Source organism: Macaca thibetana, chromosome 1 (assembly GCF_024542745.1).
Source record: "Macaca thibetana thibetana isolate TM-01 chromosome 1, ASM2454274v1, whole genome shotgun sequence".
NCBI lineage: Eukaryota > Metazoa > Chordata > Mammalia > Primates > Cercopithecidae > Macaca > Macaca thibetana.
The window spans coordinates 86,442,020-86,461,631 of NC_065578.1; the positions used below are offsets into that span (position 1 = coordinate 86,442,020).

Below are 19,612 nucleotides of genomic sequence, written 5' to 3' on the forward strand. Positions count from 1 at the left end.
AATGAACTTTGGCTGAGAGAGAGTTGGAGGCGTGCGTATCTATTATTTCCCCTCCTCCAGCCCTTTCACACTTCTGACAACCTGCTGGGGGGTAGAAGAGCACATTTGCATTTTCCTCCTTCAGTCTGGTGGGAGGCCCTCTCCTGCTGTCCCCAGTCACACACACATCATAACTTACTCCCGATGGCCAAAGTGGCATTTACTCACTCCACTTTCTTTGGGCTCAAGATGTGGAGTGGCTGCTGTGAGACATAATTTAGAAGAAAAGGTAATAAATACACAAATAATTAATATTTTAAGAATACTATCCCCATTACAAAGATCATTATATTCAGTTTCTGTATTAGTCCGTTTTCACAGTGCTATACAGAACTACCTGAGACTGGGTAATTTATAAGCAAAAAAGATTTAATTGACTTACAGTTCCACATGGCTGGGGAGGCCTCAGAAAACTTACAGTCATAGCAGAAGGTGAAGGGCAAGCAAGGCATATCTTACACGGCAGCAGGAGAGAGAGAGAATGAGGCAGGGAACTGCCAAACACTTTAAAACCATCAGATCTCATGAGAACTCACTCATTATCACCACAACAGCATGGGGAAAACCACCTCCATGACCCAATCACCTCACACCACGTCACTCCCTCGACTTGTGGGGATTACAGTTCAAGATGAGATTTGGATGGGGACATAGAGCCAAACCATATCAGTTTCCTTCCCTTTAGATTCGGTTGGTTGAACCTCATTGTTTTCCCAGATCAGGAAGTTATACAAACCATTTTTAACTCTAATTTTCTCTTTAGTTTTTCCCTATTTCAAACTTCTCCTGGCATAGGAAAGGCCATTAGGGCTGGGTGGCCCACCTCCTTAGAGACATAAATAGGGCTTGCAATAAATGCTTGGGGAGTCTGGTTTCCCATGGGATGCTGATCCAGATAAGTAACTATCCTGTTAGGGTCAATGGAATACAGTCACAGATTATTAGAGCTGGAAGGAGAGCTATAAAGTCCAAATACTATCATTTTTTAGAAAAGGAAGTCAAGGCCCAGGGAGGTAAAATGACTTGCAAAAAGTCACCATGTTGGTTATTCCAAAGCTGGAATGAAAATCTGAACATTCCAATTTACAGACCATGCACTAGTTATCTTAAGATATCAGTACAAACTGCAAATCAATATGTAGCAGAAAATTCTTTAATGAGGCACGTTTGCCAGAGTGGATTATATTTTAGATTCACTTTATTGAAACCTCTTCCTTTGCAAGAATTAAGTTTTTATCCTTTTCTGCTGATAAAAGAAAATCTTTCCAGGTAAAGCCGAAGAATAACATCTTTCCTCTGACCTGCTAAATGGTAATAACAGCTGTTAGGAATATATCCTATCAGGCCCCAGAGAGTGAGGTATGGGGCATTTACAAACTTTGGGATGCATTTGGAATTGTCTGAATCTGGGCAGCCTGCTGACCTCGGTTGGAGACAGACCTTTTAACTGTGCTTTTATGTATCATTGCTTCTTCTCTCTCTCTCTCTCTCTCTCTCTTTCTCTCTCTCTCTCTCTCTGTGTGTGTGTGTATATATATATATATATATATATATATATTTTTTTTTTTTTTTTAAGAAGGGGAGCTAGTCTTTACTTTTTCTCCTTTCTAGCCTTTCAAGACAAAACACTTGAAATAGGAATATGATCTTTGTGGAAATGAATGAGATTAAAAAAATTCTTCTATCATTTTGCAGAGATTTTTGTACCCCTGGAATTAGAAAATAGTTTGGGTCATAGAGAATGACCTTTTTAATGCATGTTGTTATTTTATTCCTAATTCTCATAAGTGAGTTTCCTGCAGATGAGTAGCTTGAGACACTGCCACCGCTGCTTCGTGTTACTGTTTCTCAGTCCTAACAGTCAGTTTACGATGTCAAGCATGGCACCACATTTCAGTTTTGTGAGAAACGCTGTAGTGTGGTGGGGAAGAACTCTAGCGATGGAGTCGAACGGACCTGAGTTCAGAATCTGTAGTTTGGGGCAACTTACTTAACATCTTTGAGTCTGAGTTTTCTCATAGGTAAAGTGGAGAGATTAATAGTGCTTACCTGATATGGATGCTGCATACGTTAAATGAGATAAGAATATGGCATAGCTAACACATGCCTGGCACATAGTGGGTGTTGTCATAGCATGCAGGACACTGTATTAGAATTACTGTACATGTTCACAATCCCAGCCAGACTGAAAACTCCATCGAGCAGAAACTATGTCTGTCTTGGTGTAATCCCAACTCTCAGTTTACTGCGTACTGTATCATAGGTGTTTATATTTTTGTGAATTAATGAATAAACAAAAGATCAAAAATTGATAATTATTACTAACGTTCCCCTTAACTTGAATGGCACACCAGCAGATCACTCAGACTAGCTGAGTCATTTCGGCAATACCCTGTTGCCTAAATGCATTCAAACTTGCTCATTCAGAGATGCAGGTACCAGCTGCTTCCAGGCTTCCTACCTTTGACATGTTTAGTTCAGGTTTAGGAATTTGGAAAGGCATTTCTTCATAATCTGGCATTGACTGGAGCTTACAGAAAATTCTCAGTCTGAAGTTTAAAAACCAATATCTGAAGAAGAACTAGAAAGGGCAAGTGTTAAAATAATCTGGTTAGAAAAACAAAGTTTCTTCTAACTTAGTTCTTAAAATTCAAAACCCGATGTGAACCCCTTATGAGTTCAATAATTACCAAGGAAACTGAGGCTTTTAATGTTCCTGTTCCATTATAGATAATTTCCTTCTCATAGGAGACCTCTAACAGCAGTCAAGATGGAAATAAAAATATTCTGAGGAGAGAGAGTGGAAGAAATAAAAAAGGAACATAATATGGAGGAAAGATAGATCCCTAGGAGATGGAGAGTTTTGTGTACAAGTTTTCTCTACACAAAGATTGGATTTGCCTTTGCGTCTCCAGGGCCCAGCACAGAGCTTGGACATGTGAGCTGCTCCACCCATATTCGTTGGGTGAAAGGTGCCTATGAGATGGTGTGGCAGAGAAGGAAAATGAGCTGGAGTGGAAGAAACCAGAGCCAGGGAAGCCAACATGCCAGAGTCCATTGCCTGGCTAAGGAGCAGAAAAAGGAAGACAAATGCTTTGAAGGAAAGAGGGAAGGACAAAAAGCTGGACTGCAAAGTTCTACTTTCATTTTTTGTTGTTTTTGTTTCTTTATTTAAGAAAAGCAACAAGGGGTCCAGGCACAGTGGCTCACGCCTGTAATCCCAGCACCTTGGGAGGCTGAGGGGGGCAGATCACCTGAGGCCAGGAGTTCGAGACCAGCCTGGCCAACACGGTGAAACCCCATCAGTACTGAAAATACAAAGATTAGCTAGGTGTGGTGGTGCACACCTGTAGTCTCAGCTACTCAGGAGGCTGAGGCAGGAGAATCACTTGAACCCAGAAGGTGGAGGTTGCAGTGTGCCAAGATCACGCCACTGCACTCCAGCCTGGGCAACAGAGCAAGATTCCAAAAAAAAAAAAAAAGAAAAAAAGGAGAAAGAAAAAAAGAAAGAAAGAAGGAAGGAAGGAAGGAAGGAAGGAAGGAAAAGCAACAAGGGAGAGATGTCAAGAGCAGAGAGTGCTAGAAGGAAGTGAAGGCAAATGTGGAAGATAAGAATTAATTCTTTGTTTCTCTTTTCTCTCTGAGAACGTTAGACCTCTGATCTAATTCTCCACTGCTTCCTTCTCTTTGTATCTGTTTTTATTATTCTCTCCCATTAAACCATAAGCAACTTGAGGGCAGACAATCAGTTTTACTCCTTTTATATCCACCACTGAACCTAAATGGGTGCCTGGTTCATTTGATGCTTAATGAATTAAATTGGCAAGAACAGATGATACCTGTCAATGGATGTATCTATATAAAGAAATTTCACTTTTCCACGACAGTGGAACAATCAATTCTTTCTCCTCTCTCTGTCTCATGGGATATACACAAGAAATAGAAAATTGAAGATTATAGGGAATTTTTTTACAGTTCCACACATGATGTTGCTGGAATTCACTGGAATTTAATCAAAATAATATACTACAACATATGTCAACTCTACTTCTGTGGTTGTTAAAGGAAAAGTATATCTCCAAATGAGACAAAGGGCAGTTGGAAATAGGCATAGTGTTTTATTATCATCTACTAGTTCTCATCTCAGATTAAGTCACTCCATGGTGTTGGGTAATCTACTTTCTTCCAGCTATAAAGTCTAATCTATTACAGGTCATTCAATGTAAGAAATAGGTAAAGTCATGTCCAGGGATATGGCTGGAACATTAAAAAAATACAATACACAAGAGGTGAGCTGGAATGGGAGGATATGGAAAGAAAAATAAAATAAGGGCACATGGAGGATAGAAACAAGAGGAGCCAAAAAGGATCCTTCAGTGGAGAATAATAGAGCTTCATTTCTATTTCCTTTGATATTTATGATCGATCAAGCCTACACTTCTTCATACTGAGGAAGGAAGATGTGACTTAAAACAATAAAAGTTGCAAGTTGACCTTTGAGTAATGGGAAAACTATATCACATAATTCTATGTGAGAACAGCGTTCTTAGTTTTTTTCTGGGTCCATAGAATCCCTTTAATAATCTGATGAAAGCTAATGAATCTTTCCCCTGCAAAATGCACAAACATCTAAAATTTGGCTTGTGATTTTATTTTGAAGGCTCACAGACTCCTGCAGCCCCTCAATTAATTCTGTGCAATACTACTTCTGGTAGATAAGTTTTCTGTGTTCCTTACATCTTATACTGGAATTGAGCTTTCAGTTGCCGTTTACCCCAGAGCAGATGAGATACAAGTGCTCTCGTCTATGGGTAGGGGTTATCTGGTGTCTATGTTGTACATTTTTGGTGCAAGCAGTTGGCCTTCCAGAAATGGGAATAGCTATAAATAGCAAATGTTTGGCTGAGACAATCTGAAGCAGTTTCCTCCAAATGCTCTATGGACAACATGAATGAAGGAACCAAACCAAACACAAATAGTTTACATAACTCTGTCAAGGGCAATGTGGGGGTTAGTGGTAAAGGAAGGGGATGAAGAGGACACGCATGAGTGCTTGATGCCTCAGAGCCAACATGTGGCAATGTTACTGTATGATGTGGCACATCTGTTTGCAAGCTGTATATGCTTCAGAATTGAGCAAATAGGTGTAGCAAAAGGTCAAGAATAGCAAATAGAATCCATCTTCCTTACCAGTTCCAGTAGACTCTATTGCAGTCCGCTATATCAATGTCCCCCAGTGGATCAGCTCTCCTGGTATTGATACCATTGTGTAACCACCTCCCCTTGAAGCTGGGCTGTTCTTCTGATTTGCTTTAACCAGTAGAAGGTGGAAGAAGTGAGTTGTGCCAGTTCTGGCCTAAACCTTAAGAAGCCCTGGAAGTCTGCTTTTTGCTCTTGGGAGCCCTGAGCTGCCACAGAAGAAATCTATTTGCTGTGCTACAGCGACCATGTGGAGAGGCCATGTGGAGAGGGAGGGAACTTAGGACTGAAGTTCCAGCCACCAATGAGAACTGAGGATCCAGACACAGGACCGCAGGCAAGTCATTCCAGCCACTACCTAGCCCTTTGAGCCATCTCACCTGAAGCACCATCAGACATGTAAGTGAAGAAGCCATTTTGGATGATGTAGTCTCAGCAGAAGACTTGAGAAGAGATGAGCCATCTCTGCTGCACTCTATCCAATTCCTGACCCACAGAGTTGTGAGAAACAATAAACGTGGTTGTTGTTTTAAGCTACTAAGTTTAATTTTTATATATAAGTTCCAGAGTTCATGTGCAGGATGTGCAGGTTTGTTACACAGGTAAATGTGTGCCATGGTGGTTTGTTGCACCTGTCAACGCATCACCTAGGTATTGAGCCCAGCATGCATTACCTATTTATCCTGATGCTCTCTCTCCCTCTCCCTTCCAACAAGCCCCAGTGTGTATTGTTGTCCTCCCTATGTCCATGCGTTCTCATAGTTTAGCTCCCACTTATAAGTGAGAACATGCTGTGTTTGGTTTTCTGTTGCTGTGTTAGTTTGCTGAGGATAATGGCTTCCAGCTCCATCCATGTCCCTGCAAAGGACATGATCTCATTCTTTTTATGGCTGCATAGTATTCCATGTTATATATATACTGCATTTTCTTTATCTAATCTATCATTGATGGACATTTGGGTTGATTCCATGTCTTTGCTATTGTGAATAGTGCTGCAATAAACATATGTGTGCATGCATCTTTGTAGTAGAATGATTTATATTCCTTTGGGTATATATCCAGTAATGGGATTGCTGGGTTAAGTAGTATTTCTGGTTCTAGATCTTTGAGGAATCGCCATACTGTCTTCCACAATGGTTGAATTAATTTACATCCCCACCAACAGTGTAACCTTACCAGCATCAATTATTTCTTGACTTTGTAATAATCGACATTCTGACTGATGTGAGATGGTATCTCATTGTGGTTTTGATTTGCATTTCTGTAATGATCAGTGATGTTAAGTTTTTTTTAATATGTTTCTTGGCTGCACGAATGTCTTCTTTTGAGAAGTGTCATTCATGTCCTTTGCCCACTTTTTAATGGGGCTGTTTGTTGGTTTGTTTGTTTTGTAAATTTGTTTAAGTTATCTGTAGATTCTGGATATTAGACCTTTTTCAGATAGATAGATTGCAAGAATTTTCTCCTACTCTGTAGGTTGCTTGTTTGCTCTGATGATAGTTTCTTTTGCTGTGTAGAAGCTCTTTAGTTTAATTAGATCTCATTTGTCTATTTTAGCTTCGTTGCAATTGCTTTTGGCAATTTTGTCATAAAATCTTTTCCCTTGTCTATGTTCTGAATGGTATTGCCTAGATTTTCTTCTAGGGTTTTTATAGTTTTGGGTTTTACGTTTAAGTCTTTAATCTGTCTTGAGTTAATTTTTGTATAAGTTGCAAGGAAGGAGTCCAGTTCCAATTTTCTGCATATAGCTAGCCAGTTCTTCCAGCATCATTTATTAAATAGGGAATCCTTTCTCCATTGCTTGTTTTTTGTCAGGTTTGTCGAGGATCAGATGGTTGTAGATGTGCTGTCTTGTTTCTGAGTTCTCTGTTCTGTTCCATTGGTCTATGTGTCTGTTTTTGTACCAGTACCATGACATTTTGGTTATCGTAGCCTTGTAGTATAGTTTGGAGTCCAGTAGCATGATGCCTCCTTAAGCTACTAAGTTTTTAATAATAATGGACTACTAAAACAGTAACTTTTACCTAGAAGTGGGGCACTGCTGTAATACAAACCTAAACCTGTGGCACCGGTTTTGGGACCAGGCAATGAGTGAAATTCGGAAGGTTTTTTGAGGAGATTGTTCACAGAGACTAAAATGACTGTAGGAAAATTGTGTTGGCGGCTGGAGAAAAGGTGATTCTAATTTTGAAATTGTTGTAAGTGGCAATGCAATAATATAAAATATATGTCTAATGAACTTGTGGATTTTCCTGAGATTATCAGGCAGAATGTTGAAAGGGCATGTGATAGCTTTTAGTTGTGCCTGATAAAGTAGAGAGATAAAAAAAGAGATGAATGAAAGAAGGGACTGTTCAGTTTTCAAGAAGATCAAGAAGCAACATTCCTAATCCAGGCTTTGCTGAGTTACAAAGTAAAACAGTTCTCATTCTGGCCTCCCCAGCCTACAAAATATTCTCAAAGTAAATAAAAACCTGGGGGCACAGATTAATTCCATGTCACCGCTAGGAAAACATGGCCTTGGTGGTCTAGATCAGATCAAGGTTTTGGCTGTAACACCTGTTGTGGAAACCTCAATAAGATTTAAGTTTCAGTCTTATCAATCCTCCGAGATAGACAGTAGGATTTTAAGACTCTTAGAGGACTATTTCCTATACTCCCTCTGCTAGAAAAACATAGTTTCTAAGAGTATAATAGCATTTGTTTTCACAGCACCCTTATTTTCAGCCAAAGGTAGAAAAGGGCTTATTTTTGAAAGATTTATGAGTGTGAAATGCTTTTAATGGATTGCAGTATACTTTTATATATAGTAAGCCTACAAAGGTAAATGAATTATTTCAGCTTGGATTAAAAGGGACAGACAAAATGAAAAGACGTCTCTGAGGACCTAACTTCCTATGGTTAAGAAGGTTGAAAAAGCTACTTAGTTGTAATCATGAAGCATTTCTAATGGAAAAGAATGACTCAGAGAGGGTGAAGTCAAGAGCTCAGAGGGCAGATCCAAGAGCCATTGTTGTAACAAAAGCCATTCTGCTGTCAGGGGGCAAAACTGAGCCTTACTTCAGGAACACTCCCTGACTTTGGAATTGGAGGATTTCAAAATTGCAATGGACCAGTGCTTTTATATGTCTTTTATACGCCTCTTCCATTTATGAATGGAAATGTCTATTGCAATTATTCTGTTTCTCACTGTTGTGCATTGCATGTGTGGGGAGTACAGAAGTTATCTTTTTAGTTTACAGTCCTTGCACTTGAAAAACCATACCTGAGTAGCTGCACAAATGGGGCCACATATTAAGAGTACCATCTATAATTATGCCTGAGATTTAGCTCATAAGATTTTAGACTTTGAGCTAGTGCTAAAAGGATGAGGCTTTTAGGGGATCTTGGGTAGGAGAGAGAGAGTATATTTTGCCCTTGAGAAGAATGTGAATTTCTCTGGTCAGAGAGCAGATTATGGTAGCTCTCAAAAGTTGTCTCTTAACAATTCCTCTCCTCAGTATGCACAAACTGCTCTTCACATCAAGAGATGGAGATTATTTCTCTTCCTCTTGAATGTGGACTGCATTTGTGACTGACTTTCATCAGAAGAATGTGGTGGAAGTGAAGTCTGGGACTGGCAGCTTCCACTTTCTTTCCCTTGAAGTCTAGCCATCGTGCTGTGATATGCCCAAGTGATACAGGGAGACCAGGTGGAGAAGAACTGAGGCTCTCCAGTGGATAGCTCAGACTAAGCTCCCAGCCAAAAGCCAGCATCAACTATCAGCCATGTGAGTGAACCATCTTGGACACTCTAGCCTAGCTGACCTGCCAGATATCTGCAGCCCAGGTGTCATTACACGGTGTAGAAAAACCATCTAGCTGATTCCAGTCAACCCCTTGGATTGTAAGAGATAATAAAAAGGTTGGTATGGCACATGTTATACATATGTAACAAACCTGCACGTTGTGCACATGTACCCTAGAACTTAAAGTACATTAAAAAATAAAAAATAAAAAAATAAAAATAAAAAATAAAATGGTTGGTTTAAGTCACTATATTTTTGGGCTTTGTTTTGCCACATGGATAGGTCAAACAGGTTGGTGGTGGCTTCTTGGAACACTGTATTGAGAAAGATTTTTAGGCAATACCCAGGATTAGTGGGAAATGGGCTATGACTGATTACCAATCTCTTTATAGAGGCAAGAAGGCAGAGTAGAGTCCTATATAAAATGGTAACAGAATAACAAAATTATAATTTATGTTATCTCAGTAGAGCTCAGGAGTAGCTGTTGGCAGTTTCTTGTAAGAAAGTTGTGATTTAGAATAAAAATAATTAAAGATCCTGGCTTTTGATTAGCACTAAACTCTTCTGTGTTCCAAGGTTTGAATTTGTTAATTTCTGAAGAACTTTTGACCCAGGAGAACAGACAGAAACTCCGTGAAAGTTAGACCAAGTGAGACCTCAAGGATAACCACTAGGATTCATTCATTCCTGTTTTCTCCCTTCTCTCTTTCCTTCCAGACTCAGGGCTGCAAACAGTTTTGGAAGGTCCCCGGAACAGTAAGCATCCCTGTAGACTAGTCTACATTTTCCTGCAGATGTCCAAGCCCAAGTCCTGCAAATATGTAATACAGAGGTGCTAAATATGTCTGTGAAAATGAAAACCCCACTTGCCCACTCACTCACTCACTCATTTTAATTTATGTACAGTTGTGTTTTGTGCAGTATTCTCTGTGCCAAATATCTCTCTAAGGACTGGGGAAAGGGAAATAAACATGGCATAGTTTCTAAGCAAAGCATGGTCTCTATCTTCAGGAAGCTCATGGTCTAGTGTGGGAAACAGAAAACTAAACCAATCTGGAATTACGACAGGATAAGATCGATACAGCAACAACAGACATACACGTTATAAGAGTAACTGGCATTTATTGTGTACTTATCTCAATCTTTTAACATTTTAAATTAGTTTTAATTATTTTTATGACAGCTTCATTGAAGTATAATTCACATACCATAAAATTCACCCCTTTAATATGTATAATTCAGTGTTTTTAGTGTACTCACAGAGGTGGGCAACCATCACCACTATTTAATTCCAGAACATTTTCATCATCTATCTATCAGCAGTCACTCCCTATTTCTCCTGTCTTCCTGTACTTGACAATCACCAGTCTACTTTCTGTCTTTATGGATTTGCCTATTTGAAACATTTCATGTAAATGGAATCATTCATGTCTGTGTCTGATTTATTTTACTTAGCATGTTTTCAAGATTCATCCAGGTTGTAGCATGTATTGGTACTTATAATATTCCATTGTATGGATATGCCATGTTTTGGTTCTTTGTCCATTGATGGGCATTTTAGTGGTTTTTGGTTACATGAATAAGTTCTTTAGTGGTGCTTTCTGAGATTTTAGTGCAGTCATCACCAGAACAGGTGTATACTATACCCAATAAGTAGTCTTTTATACCTCACCCACCGCCCAGCCTTCCCTCCTGAGACCCCAAACTCCATCATATCATTCTTATGCCTTTTCATCCTCATACTTTAGCTTCAATGTAGAAGTGAGAACATATGACATTTGGTTTTCCATTCCTGAGTTACTTCACTTAGAATAATAGCCTCCAGCTCCACCCACATTGCTGCAAAAGGCATTATTTCCTTACTTTTTATGGCTGAGTAGTATTCCATGGTAGATACATATCATATTTTCTTCATCCACTCGTTGGTTAATGGGCACCTAGGTTGGTTCCATATCTTTGCAGTTGCTAATTGTGCTGCTATAAACATGCCTGTGCATGTGTCTTTTTCATATAATGACTTGTGTTCCTGTGGGTAGATATCCAGTAGTGGGATTGCTGGACTGAATGGTAGTTCTACTTTTAGTTCCTTAAAGACTCTCTATACTGTTTTCCATAGTGATTCTGATAGTTTACATTCCCACCAGCAGTGTAAAAGTATTCCCTTTTCAGCATATTTATGCCAACACAGGTTGTTTTCTGATTTTTTTTTTTTTTTGAGATGGAGTTTCGCTTTAGTTGCCCAGGCTGGAGTGCACTGGCACATTCTTGGCTCACTGCAACTTCTATCTCCCAAGTTCAAGAGATTCTCTTACCTCAGCCTCCCTCATAGCTGGGAGTACAGGTACCTGCCACCATGCCTGGCTAATTTTTGACTTTTTAATTATGGCCATTCTTGCAAGAAAAAGTGGTATCTCATTGTGATTATAATTTGCATTGCCCTGATAATTAGTGATGTTGAACATTTTTGCATATGTTTGTTGGCCATTTGTATATCTTCTTTTGACAATTATTTATTCATGTCCTTTGCCCACTTTTTGATAGAATTATTTGTTTTTTTTCTTGCTGATTTGTTTGAATTCCTTGTAGATTTTGGATATTAATCCTTTGTCAGTTGCATAGTTTATGAATATTTTCTCCCACTCTGTGGGTTTTCTGTTTACTCTGCTGATTATTTCTTTTGTTGCCAGGACCATTTATTGAATAGGGGATCCTTTCCCTTACTGGATGTGAAGTGGTATTTCATTGTGGTTTTGACTTGCATTTTCCTAATACCAATAATGCTGAACATCCTTTCATGTGCTATTGGCCATCTGTGGGTTTTTTTTGGTGGGGGGGAACAATTGTCTATTCTAAGCCTTTGCCTATTTCTTAATTGTTGTTTTAAATTGTTGAATTGTAAGTGTTCTTTGTATATACTGAATACAAATCCCTTATTAGATACATAATTTGCAAATATTTCTTCCATTTTGTTTTTCACCTTGATGGGGTCCTTTGAAGCACAAAATTATTTAATTTTGATGAAGTCCAATTTAACTATTGCTTATTTTGTCACTAGTGCTTTTTATGTCATGTCTAAGAAATCATTGTCCAATCCAAGGTTGTGACTGTTTACGCCTATATCTTCTTTTAAAAGTTTATAGTTTAGCTCTTACATTTAGGTCTATGACTCACTTTGAGTTAATTTTTGTATATAATGTGAAGTAGGGGTCTAAGTTCTTTCTTTTCAAAGTAGGTTGATATTTAGTTGTCCCAGTATGCTTTGTTGAATTGTCTTAGTATTCTTATAGAAAATCAATTGACCATAAAAAAAAGGTAAGGTTTTATTTCTGGACTCTCAATTCTAGTCCATTGACCTATATGTCTATCCTAATGCCAGTGCCTTAGCCTTTACAAGAACCATGTGAGGAAGGTTAGTACCTAGTAGTTTAAAGGCTCAGGAAGTTTGAGCATGTTCTTCGAGATCATATAATTAGTACACAGTAAAGCTGAGACTAGAAATTTGGATTTTCTATTGTCAGAGCCCAGACTAGAAAGCTAATACTCTGCAGTCACAGGAGGGAATTACTATGGCATGGGCTTGTAATTAGATGGAGAATGCCAGGATGGAAGAAATTTGGATTCAGGGAAGATGTTACCTGTGGGGATATAAGAATATACAAGGCAAAACCAAGACCCAGGGGAAAATGGGAGTGGAAGGAGGCCAAGATACCATAATTAATTAGCGCCCTTGAAAGTTCAGAGGAAGCCAGGGAATGTTTTCAAGAGGAACTCACCTTTTGACAATGTCAGGGAAGTTCTGTAGAGGTTTGCCAGGTGTGTGAGTGTTGGGTAAGATAGAAGAAATTCTGGGTAGAGGAAATAGCATGCATGACAAACTAATGGTACTGAAGAATATAGCATAGCCAGGGAATGGCAAGAACCCACTGAAAACCAGGCGGAGCTTCAGGAACTAGTTGGAGATGAGACTGGAAAAGTAATTCGAAGGTAGACTGTGAAGGTCCTTGAATATATTGCCAGAGTTTGGTTTTTCTCTTGTGATCAACTGGGAACAATTGTAGAGTTTATACAAGGGAGTTGTGTCTTCAGATAACTGGTAGCAGAGAACAGGATAGACTAGAGGAGGAAACAGAGGCAGTAAAACTGGGCTGGGAGCTATTGCAGGAGAGATGATGAGGAGAGTAGGGATGGAGAGGAAAAGGCAGTTCTTTGGAAAGCATGATTGATAAGACTTGATGACTGATTTGCTATGGGAAGGGGAGGGAGAGCGAGAGGGAAAGGGATAGAGACGGAGAGCGGAGGAAGAGGAGCAGGAGGAAGAGGAGGGTGAGGAGGACGCAGCAGTAGTGACTGCTGCTGGTGACAGGGAGGGAAGTGGGGAGGGAGAGAAGAGAAGAGAGAAGGAAAGAAAGGAAATAAACATTTCCTGAAGGCCTAGTATGTGATAGCTCTGTTAGCATATTTATATTTTCAGGTGAGAAAACATACTGAGAGAAGCTAAAAAAAAATATTTACAATCACAGAACTGATAGTCGGTGGTTGAAACAAATTTCAAATCCAGTCTTGTTAGACTCCAAATCCCCTGCTCTTTCCTCCACAGCGTGTTGTCAAAGACAAAGTTCAGCTTTGGTACAGGCAAGAGAGTGAGTACTGATACCACTTAGAAAGAAAAGGAAGAGAAGTGAACCTCTGTGCCCTTTTTCTTTAACAGGAAAAGGACACAGAGGGTCACTTGAGGGCACATAGTGTTTGAGGCAGCTATAGGACATCTAATAACCGACAGGTGGTTAGAAATACAGAATCAAAGTTCAGGAGAGGCACAAAGGCTTCTGCTCTAGAACTCCCTTCTTTCTTACTCCTGAAATGTTGGATGATGCTACAGGAAACAGATGAGTTTGCCCAGGGAACCATGTGGAGTATGAACAGAAGGAAGGCAAGAAAGGAACTCATTAAACAGATCAAAGGTGAGAGATGGGAGGGCCCAGAACATCTTCCCTGGTGGCTCTTGTCCACGGGACACCTGGCTTTTCCCCCCAGAGAGTTGGCTTCCAGCCATGCTTGAGTGAGAACCGTGAGGGCCCTTGCCTTCCTATAGTGAGTACTCGATAAATGATCACTGTCATTGTCACGTAATAACGTGGCTATTATGATCATGGACAGAGCAAAAATAAGTGACTATTTTTCAAGAGTCTATTTGGTGTAGACCTCTCCAGAGGCAGAACTGTGGAATAAAATTATTTCCAGTGGTCCCTCCCAGTGCCTTGGCTCCATAATTCTCTCACTTTAATATGTGACTGGTAATTAATAACTATCTTGAAATTTTGATTTCTGGCCCAGAGTCTATCATTATACTTCCAAATTTTATTGAGAAAATATTGGAAGCCAAAGAGAGACTTTGATTTTGTTGACTTTAAAAGAAGCATTATTCATATTCGTCCAAAATATATTCATTCATCTCTTGCTCACATAAACAGCTTTCTGCTAGGTACAGTGGTGAAGCCATTTAAGTGCAAAATCTCTGTCCCCAGACTGTCCGTAAACTAGATAAGGGGGAGGTGAGCATACCTGTAGAGGTAAATATCAATGGAGGTGGTAATTGATCAAAATCAACTTTTTTGAGCGTTATTTCAAAGCAATTTATGGCTAAGTCTTGGACAATATAGATTACAGAAAGATAGAGGTGAGAGAGAGAGATAGGCAGACATTGAGAGCGAGAGCAAGAAAGAGAAGAATGAGAAGGAATGAGGGAGGGGAATGAGCTTGAAGCTAGCCTTGAGATTGGGTAGGATTTGAACAGTCAGAGATGAGGCCAATTCCAGGAGGGAGAGAAGGTCTGAGTGGCAAAGAGAAGGTAAAGATAGTCCAGGTGTGTTGTAAGAAGGGGAGCCAGTTAGCCTGAGGGAAGCGGGGAACTGTCCAGATACATCCTTGGAATCTAAGGTAGAAAGAGGAAGGGAGGGTTACGGGTCACAGACTATAAATGTGTCTTCACACCCCTACTTGCAGCAGGCTCATCCTAGACTTCTCATGGTCATCCCGGGGAGGCCATCAGCTGTCCCTTACAAAGTGGATATTACAGGCAACTCAGTCCCATGCCATCCTCTTGAGATGTGTATTTTGAAAGAAACGTGGTTACCAACTTCTCTCAGGCATTGAACAAAACTATTCACTGAGTGCATATTGGTGACTAGTGCAGTTCTGTCCATTTCCCAGAACTTTTACTATTACTGGAATGCCTCCTCTTCACTCCCTTTCCCAAGGTCATGAAGCCTGCCGGAATGCTGCCATGGTAAGAAACTAAGGCAAGGTTCTGAGGACAACCAATGATTGAGAGGTTGTTTGATTTCTCTTTCCTATAGCTTCTAATCTGGTTCCTCAGTGATTTGTGTCCTCTGCTTATTTGGGATGCAAACCCTCATAGTAGGGCCTGGGATGCATTCCCAGCTTTGTGTAGCGCCTGGATGGCCAAAGATAGGGCCTAGGGAAAGGTTTCTTAGACACCAAATAACATGTAGATGATTTATACATAAAAGAGTCAGAAATATGGAGATTAAGTTTTTGCTGAGATGCACATGAATTAAGGAGAAAAGTGTTTGAGGCAATTTAAAAAGAAATGCCATGAAACTTAAAGCATATGGAAAACAATACAACATGTTGGAGAAATCTCTAAAGGGATGGAGTTTGGCCTAACAAGTCCTTGGAGCCCCTCCCCATTTCACAAAAATTCTCATGATTTAAAGGAATTAACTTGACTTTAGAGACTGGCTGAAAAGGGTCTATGGCTCCAGCTTTGACTGGCTCATCCCCAGTCTAATTGTTCATATTTTAATTTTTTTTTTACCTTGTTCTGTGGTTCATGTCTAAATACTCGAAGATGTTTATATTGCATACATTCGGCTCTAATTGGCCCTTAAAAGAAGGTGTTGATTAGAATCTGCTCAACATCAACAGCTAGCTCACACAACATTCTGTAATTACTGTTTATTAATTTAGTTCAAGTGGCATAGTTGAAAGCCCTGTTCAGATGGGAGAAGTAAATTGTCACTGGTATTGAATATGTAAATTATGTGCATTGTAAATTTCCATGAGAAATATTTAAAGTTAAATGCTGTGCACATAAACCCTTCCGGTTTTATCTAACCCAGCCCTTGGAGTCGAATCAGGTCTTCACTCAGAAAGCACACGGCAGAGCAACCTGTGGGGGCTATGCCATTGCCCCAGGGTAGTGCATCTTACCTAGAGTTTGTAAAATGAGATTCTGTAATCAAGTTTTGTTGTGTGTGTTCCCTTTTTTTATGAAACAAAGCAACGCTAATGTGCCCTCTTTATCCTCGTTCACAAAACCCTTCTGTGGAGGTCCCCAGCAGATTTTCTAAGGATGTTTGGCAATCTAGCCAATTCCCCTCTTTCCCTGAGGAAGCTTCTAGATGCTATTGGTTGGCATGCTGAAAACAACAGGACTTGAAGACAGCTTTTCTTCAGCAAATAGGTGAAATAAGTTACTGTGAATGTGTGGGGTTTTTTCTTCCCCCAGAGCATTAAAGAAGATGGCAGGAACTGGGACATACTGTCTAGTTGGGCTTGTTTCCTGAAGCCCAAACACTCTGATCTCAGGAAGCTGTATTAAAGGCTCTGCGGCTCTTCCCAGGAGAGGGTGTGGCTTAATCTGGTCGGGATAACCTTATTATACCAAAGATTGTTTTGGATTCTTGCTGTATTAAGGTTGAATTAAATGAAATTTTTCTTTAAACATCAACCAAAACATTTTTCTTTTTTCTGTCTTAATGGTGCTTTGGGCAAGTTACTTAATTGATCTATTCCTTGGATTCCTTACCTATAAAATGGAAAAAATAGTAGTACCAGTTTCATGAATTGAATGCAAAGATTAAGTGAAATAATACCTGTAAGGTAATTAAAAGACAGCTTGCCCATAGTTTAGGGACAATACATGTTAACTATTATTTGTCCCTGTAAAATTTTACACGATTACAACTGAACCCCAGAATGCTTTTGTACATGATTATTTTGTACATGATTATTTCCTTTTGTAGAAATTTCTGATTATTTGGGAGACTCTTAAAAATACGACTGTCCAAAAAGATACTTTAAAAAATTAGGGATGAAAACCAAAGGTTTTTGTAAGCATGAAAATTTAATTATTATTTTAGTCTTTCCTAAGGTTGAAAAGAGTAGTTGAGGCAAAAAGTACATCTGGCTCCTCTGCCACTGAAGCCCACACGTGCCCATTTGGGGGGCTTTCTGTCTTTGTATAAGTTTTTCAGCCCAGATGTTGGATGTTTTCAATTTTGCAGAATCTGACTATAAATGAACTGAAAAAAAAAAATGGCCCAACTGTTACTGGGACTAATTATGATGGTTCCAAGGAGAATGTGCATGCTTTCACTTTTTCTTTATGAAGTCTTCCTGAAGAAAGACTTTTGATTGAAATAACCCATTTGGATGATAGCTAACATTTTCAGAAGTAATAATAATACAACTTCAGATCCGTAGAGAGGAAGGAACGGGAACACGAAGCGCTTTACAGATGCCAGCTCATTCATCGGCATTACCCTCCTGTGTGGCAGGTGGCAAACATTATTCTTCCTGTTTTACAGATGCAGAAACTGAGGCACTGAGAAATAAAAGCATGAGGCATAAAAGTTCCAGAGCAAGTCAGTGATAGAAACAGGAAGCCTAGAGCCTTGTGGTCTGGTTAGGTGCTATCCACTGAGGACAATCTGGCTAGGAGCTATCCACTGAAAACACTGCTGCCAGTGAGTTCCCCTCATCCAGGAGAGCCTGCCTTTGTCGACCAGATGTTTCAGCTCAGTTGTTTGTTTATTCCTGTAAAGTAAACCCCATTTTCCTATTAATTTCTATTGAAAAATCAGTGATACGGGCTCCCAGATTCTTCCCACACGTAGAGCTGAACATTTTTGACATGGGAGAACTGAATGTGGTTGCCCAGGTTCCAGCTGTTTTTTGACCTCTCCACTTCCCACTTTACTCCCACCCTGGTAGTGTTTTGAGAAGTTGGGAAAAAAACCTGGTTCATAGTGGAGAGGGCATGGACAGCGCTTTCTCACCTTTGGTGCTCACTCTGGACAGTATTTCTTCAGGTCAGGAGGGGTTCTGTCCAGTCGGAGGCCCCCAGAGCAGATTCTTAATACCCCTGGGATTTGGCTTTGCATCTTGCTTGGGTGATTCTAAGCTCTATTCTCATAGATTGCAAATAAGTGACACTATTTTCACATGGTTTAATTTCTTGAAATATTTTGTTTATTAATGTAACTGCCCACTAATGTCTTTGTCGCATGTTAGGTACAGACATGGGAGCTGAGAAGGTGGGAGGAGGTAAGTAGGGAGATAAACAGGGAGTCCCTCCTCTCAAGGAGGTAGGAGCTTTCTGGGGGAGACAGAAGCAAACCAACATCTATCATGCAGGGCCACTTGTAACTAGGTAATGATCAGTAGCAGGGGCGCCTATCTAACCCTGTCCTCTGGGAGTTCTCAGGGGAAGTTTTGAAGAATGACTAGGAATTAGCCAGGTGACCAGGGGTTGGTATGTCACTCTAGGCAGAGGCTACAGTGTGTGCAAAGGTATGGAAACTTGCAAAATCTTGCCCTCTGGGAAGCAGTGAGCAGTGAGAAGTACTGCATGGCTCTTTTGCACATCGCACACCGACGCTGACTGGATGTGGAGGTCAGGGTGGGTGGAAGCCAGACTTGGAAGTCACTTTAGTGCTAAGAAACATTTGAGTGTTTCCCTGAAGGCCACAGGGCATCTTTGAAAGCTGCTGTGATAGGGATTTGCACATGCCCAAGAGTAAGGCTTCCAATTCTACAGAGCCAACTGTTTCCCTACTTTGCTAATGGAATAAATCTGTGGTGTATGTATGTGTTTATTAGTCAATGTTCTCCAGAGAAACAGCACCAACAGGAGATTTATTTATTTGTCTATTTATTGACTGATTAATTTTAGGGAATTGACTAACAAGATTAGGGAGGCTGGCAAATCCAAAATCTGCAGGGTGGGCTGGCAGACAGAAGCTGGGAGAGGAGCCAGTGCTGCAGTTCAGGTCCAGAGGCCATCTACTGGCAGCAAACTGGGGGATGGGTTGGGGGCAGTGTGTGTGCCAATCTTCTGTTCTATTCAGGCCCTCAAGTGATTGAATAAGGAACACCTAGAGCATGGAGGACAATCTGCTTTACTCAAAGTCTACCAGTTTAAATGATGATCTCCTCCAAAAACACCCATAATAATGTTTTACACATATCTGGGCACCATGGCCAGTCAAGTTGACACATAAGGTTAGCTATCACAAAGGGATTATATATATATATTCACATGGGTGTAGTTTTCCTATACCTGTGTGCTTCCCATAGGACTTCATTTATTCTTTAAAAATTCCTAATTGAGTGCCTACTTTGAGTCAACCCTTAGAGACCCACGAGCGAGCAAGACAGTATTGCTGACCTCATGGAGCTTTCTATGGAAGCAGGGGTTGGCAAATTATGGCCCATGCCATATCTGGCCCACAGCTTATTTTTGTCAACAAGGATTTATTGCAGCACAACTCTGTCCATTT

At 40.1% G+C, this 19,612-nt stretch overlaps 1 protein-coding gene across 3 annotated transcripts in view; it reads left to right on the plus strand.

Annotated features, from left to right (window-relative positions):
* LMO4 (LIM domain only 4) overlaps positions 1-19,612 on the plus strand; it is a 523,833-nt gene that overhangs the window by 423,078 nt on the left and 81,143 nt on the right. The gene's annotated exons all lie outside the window — the stretch shown is intronic.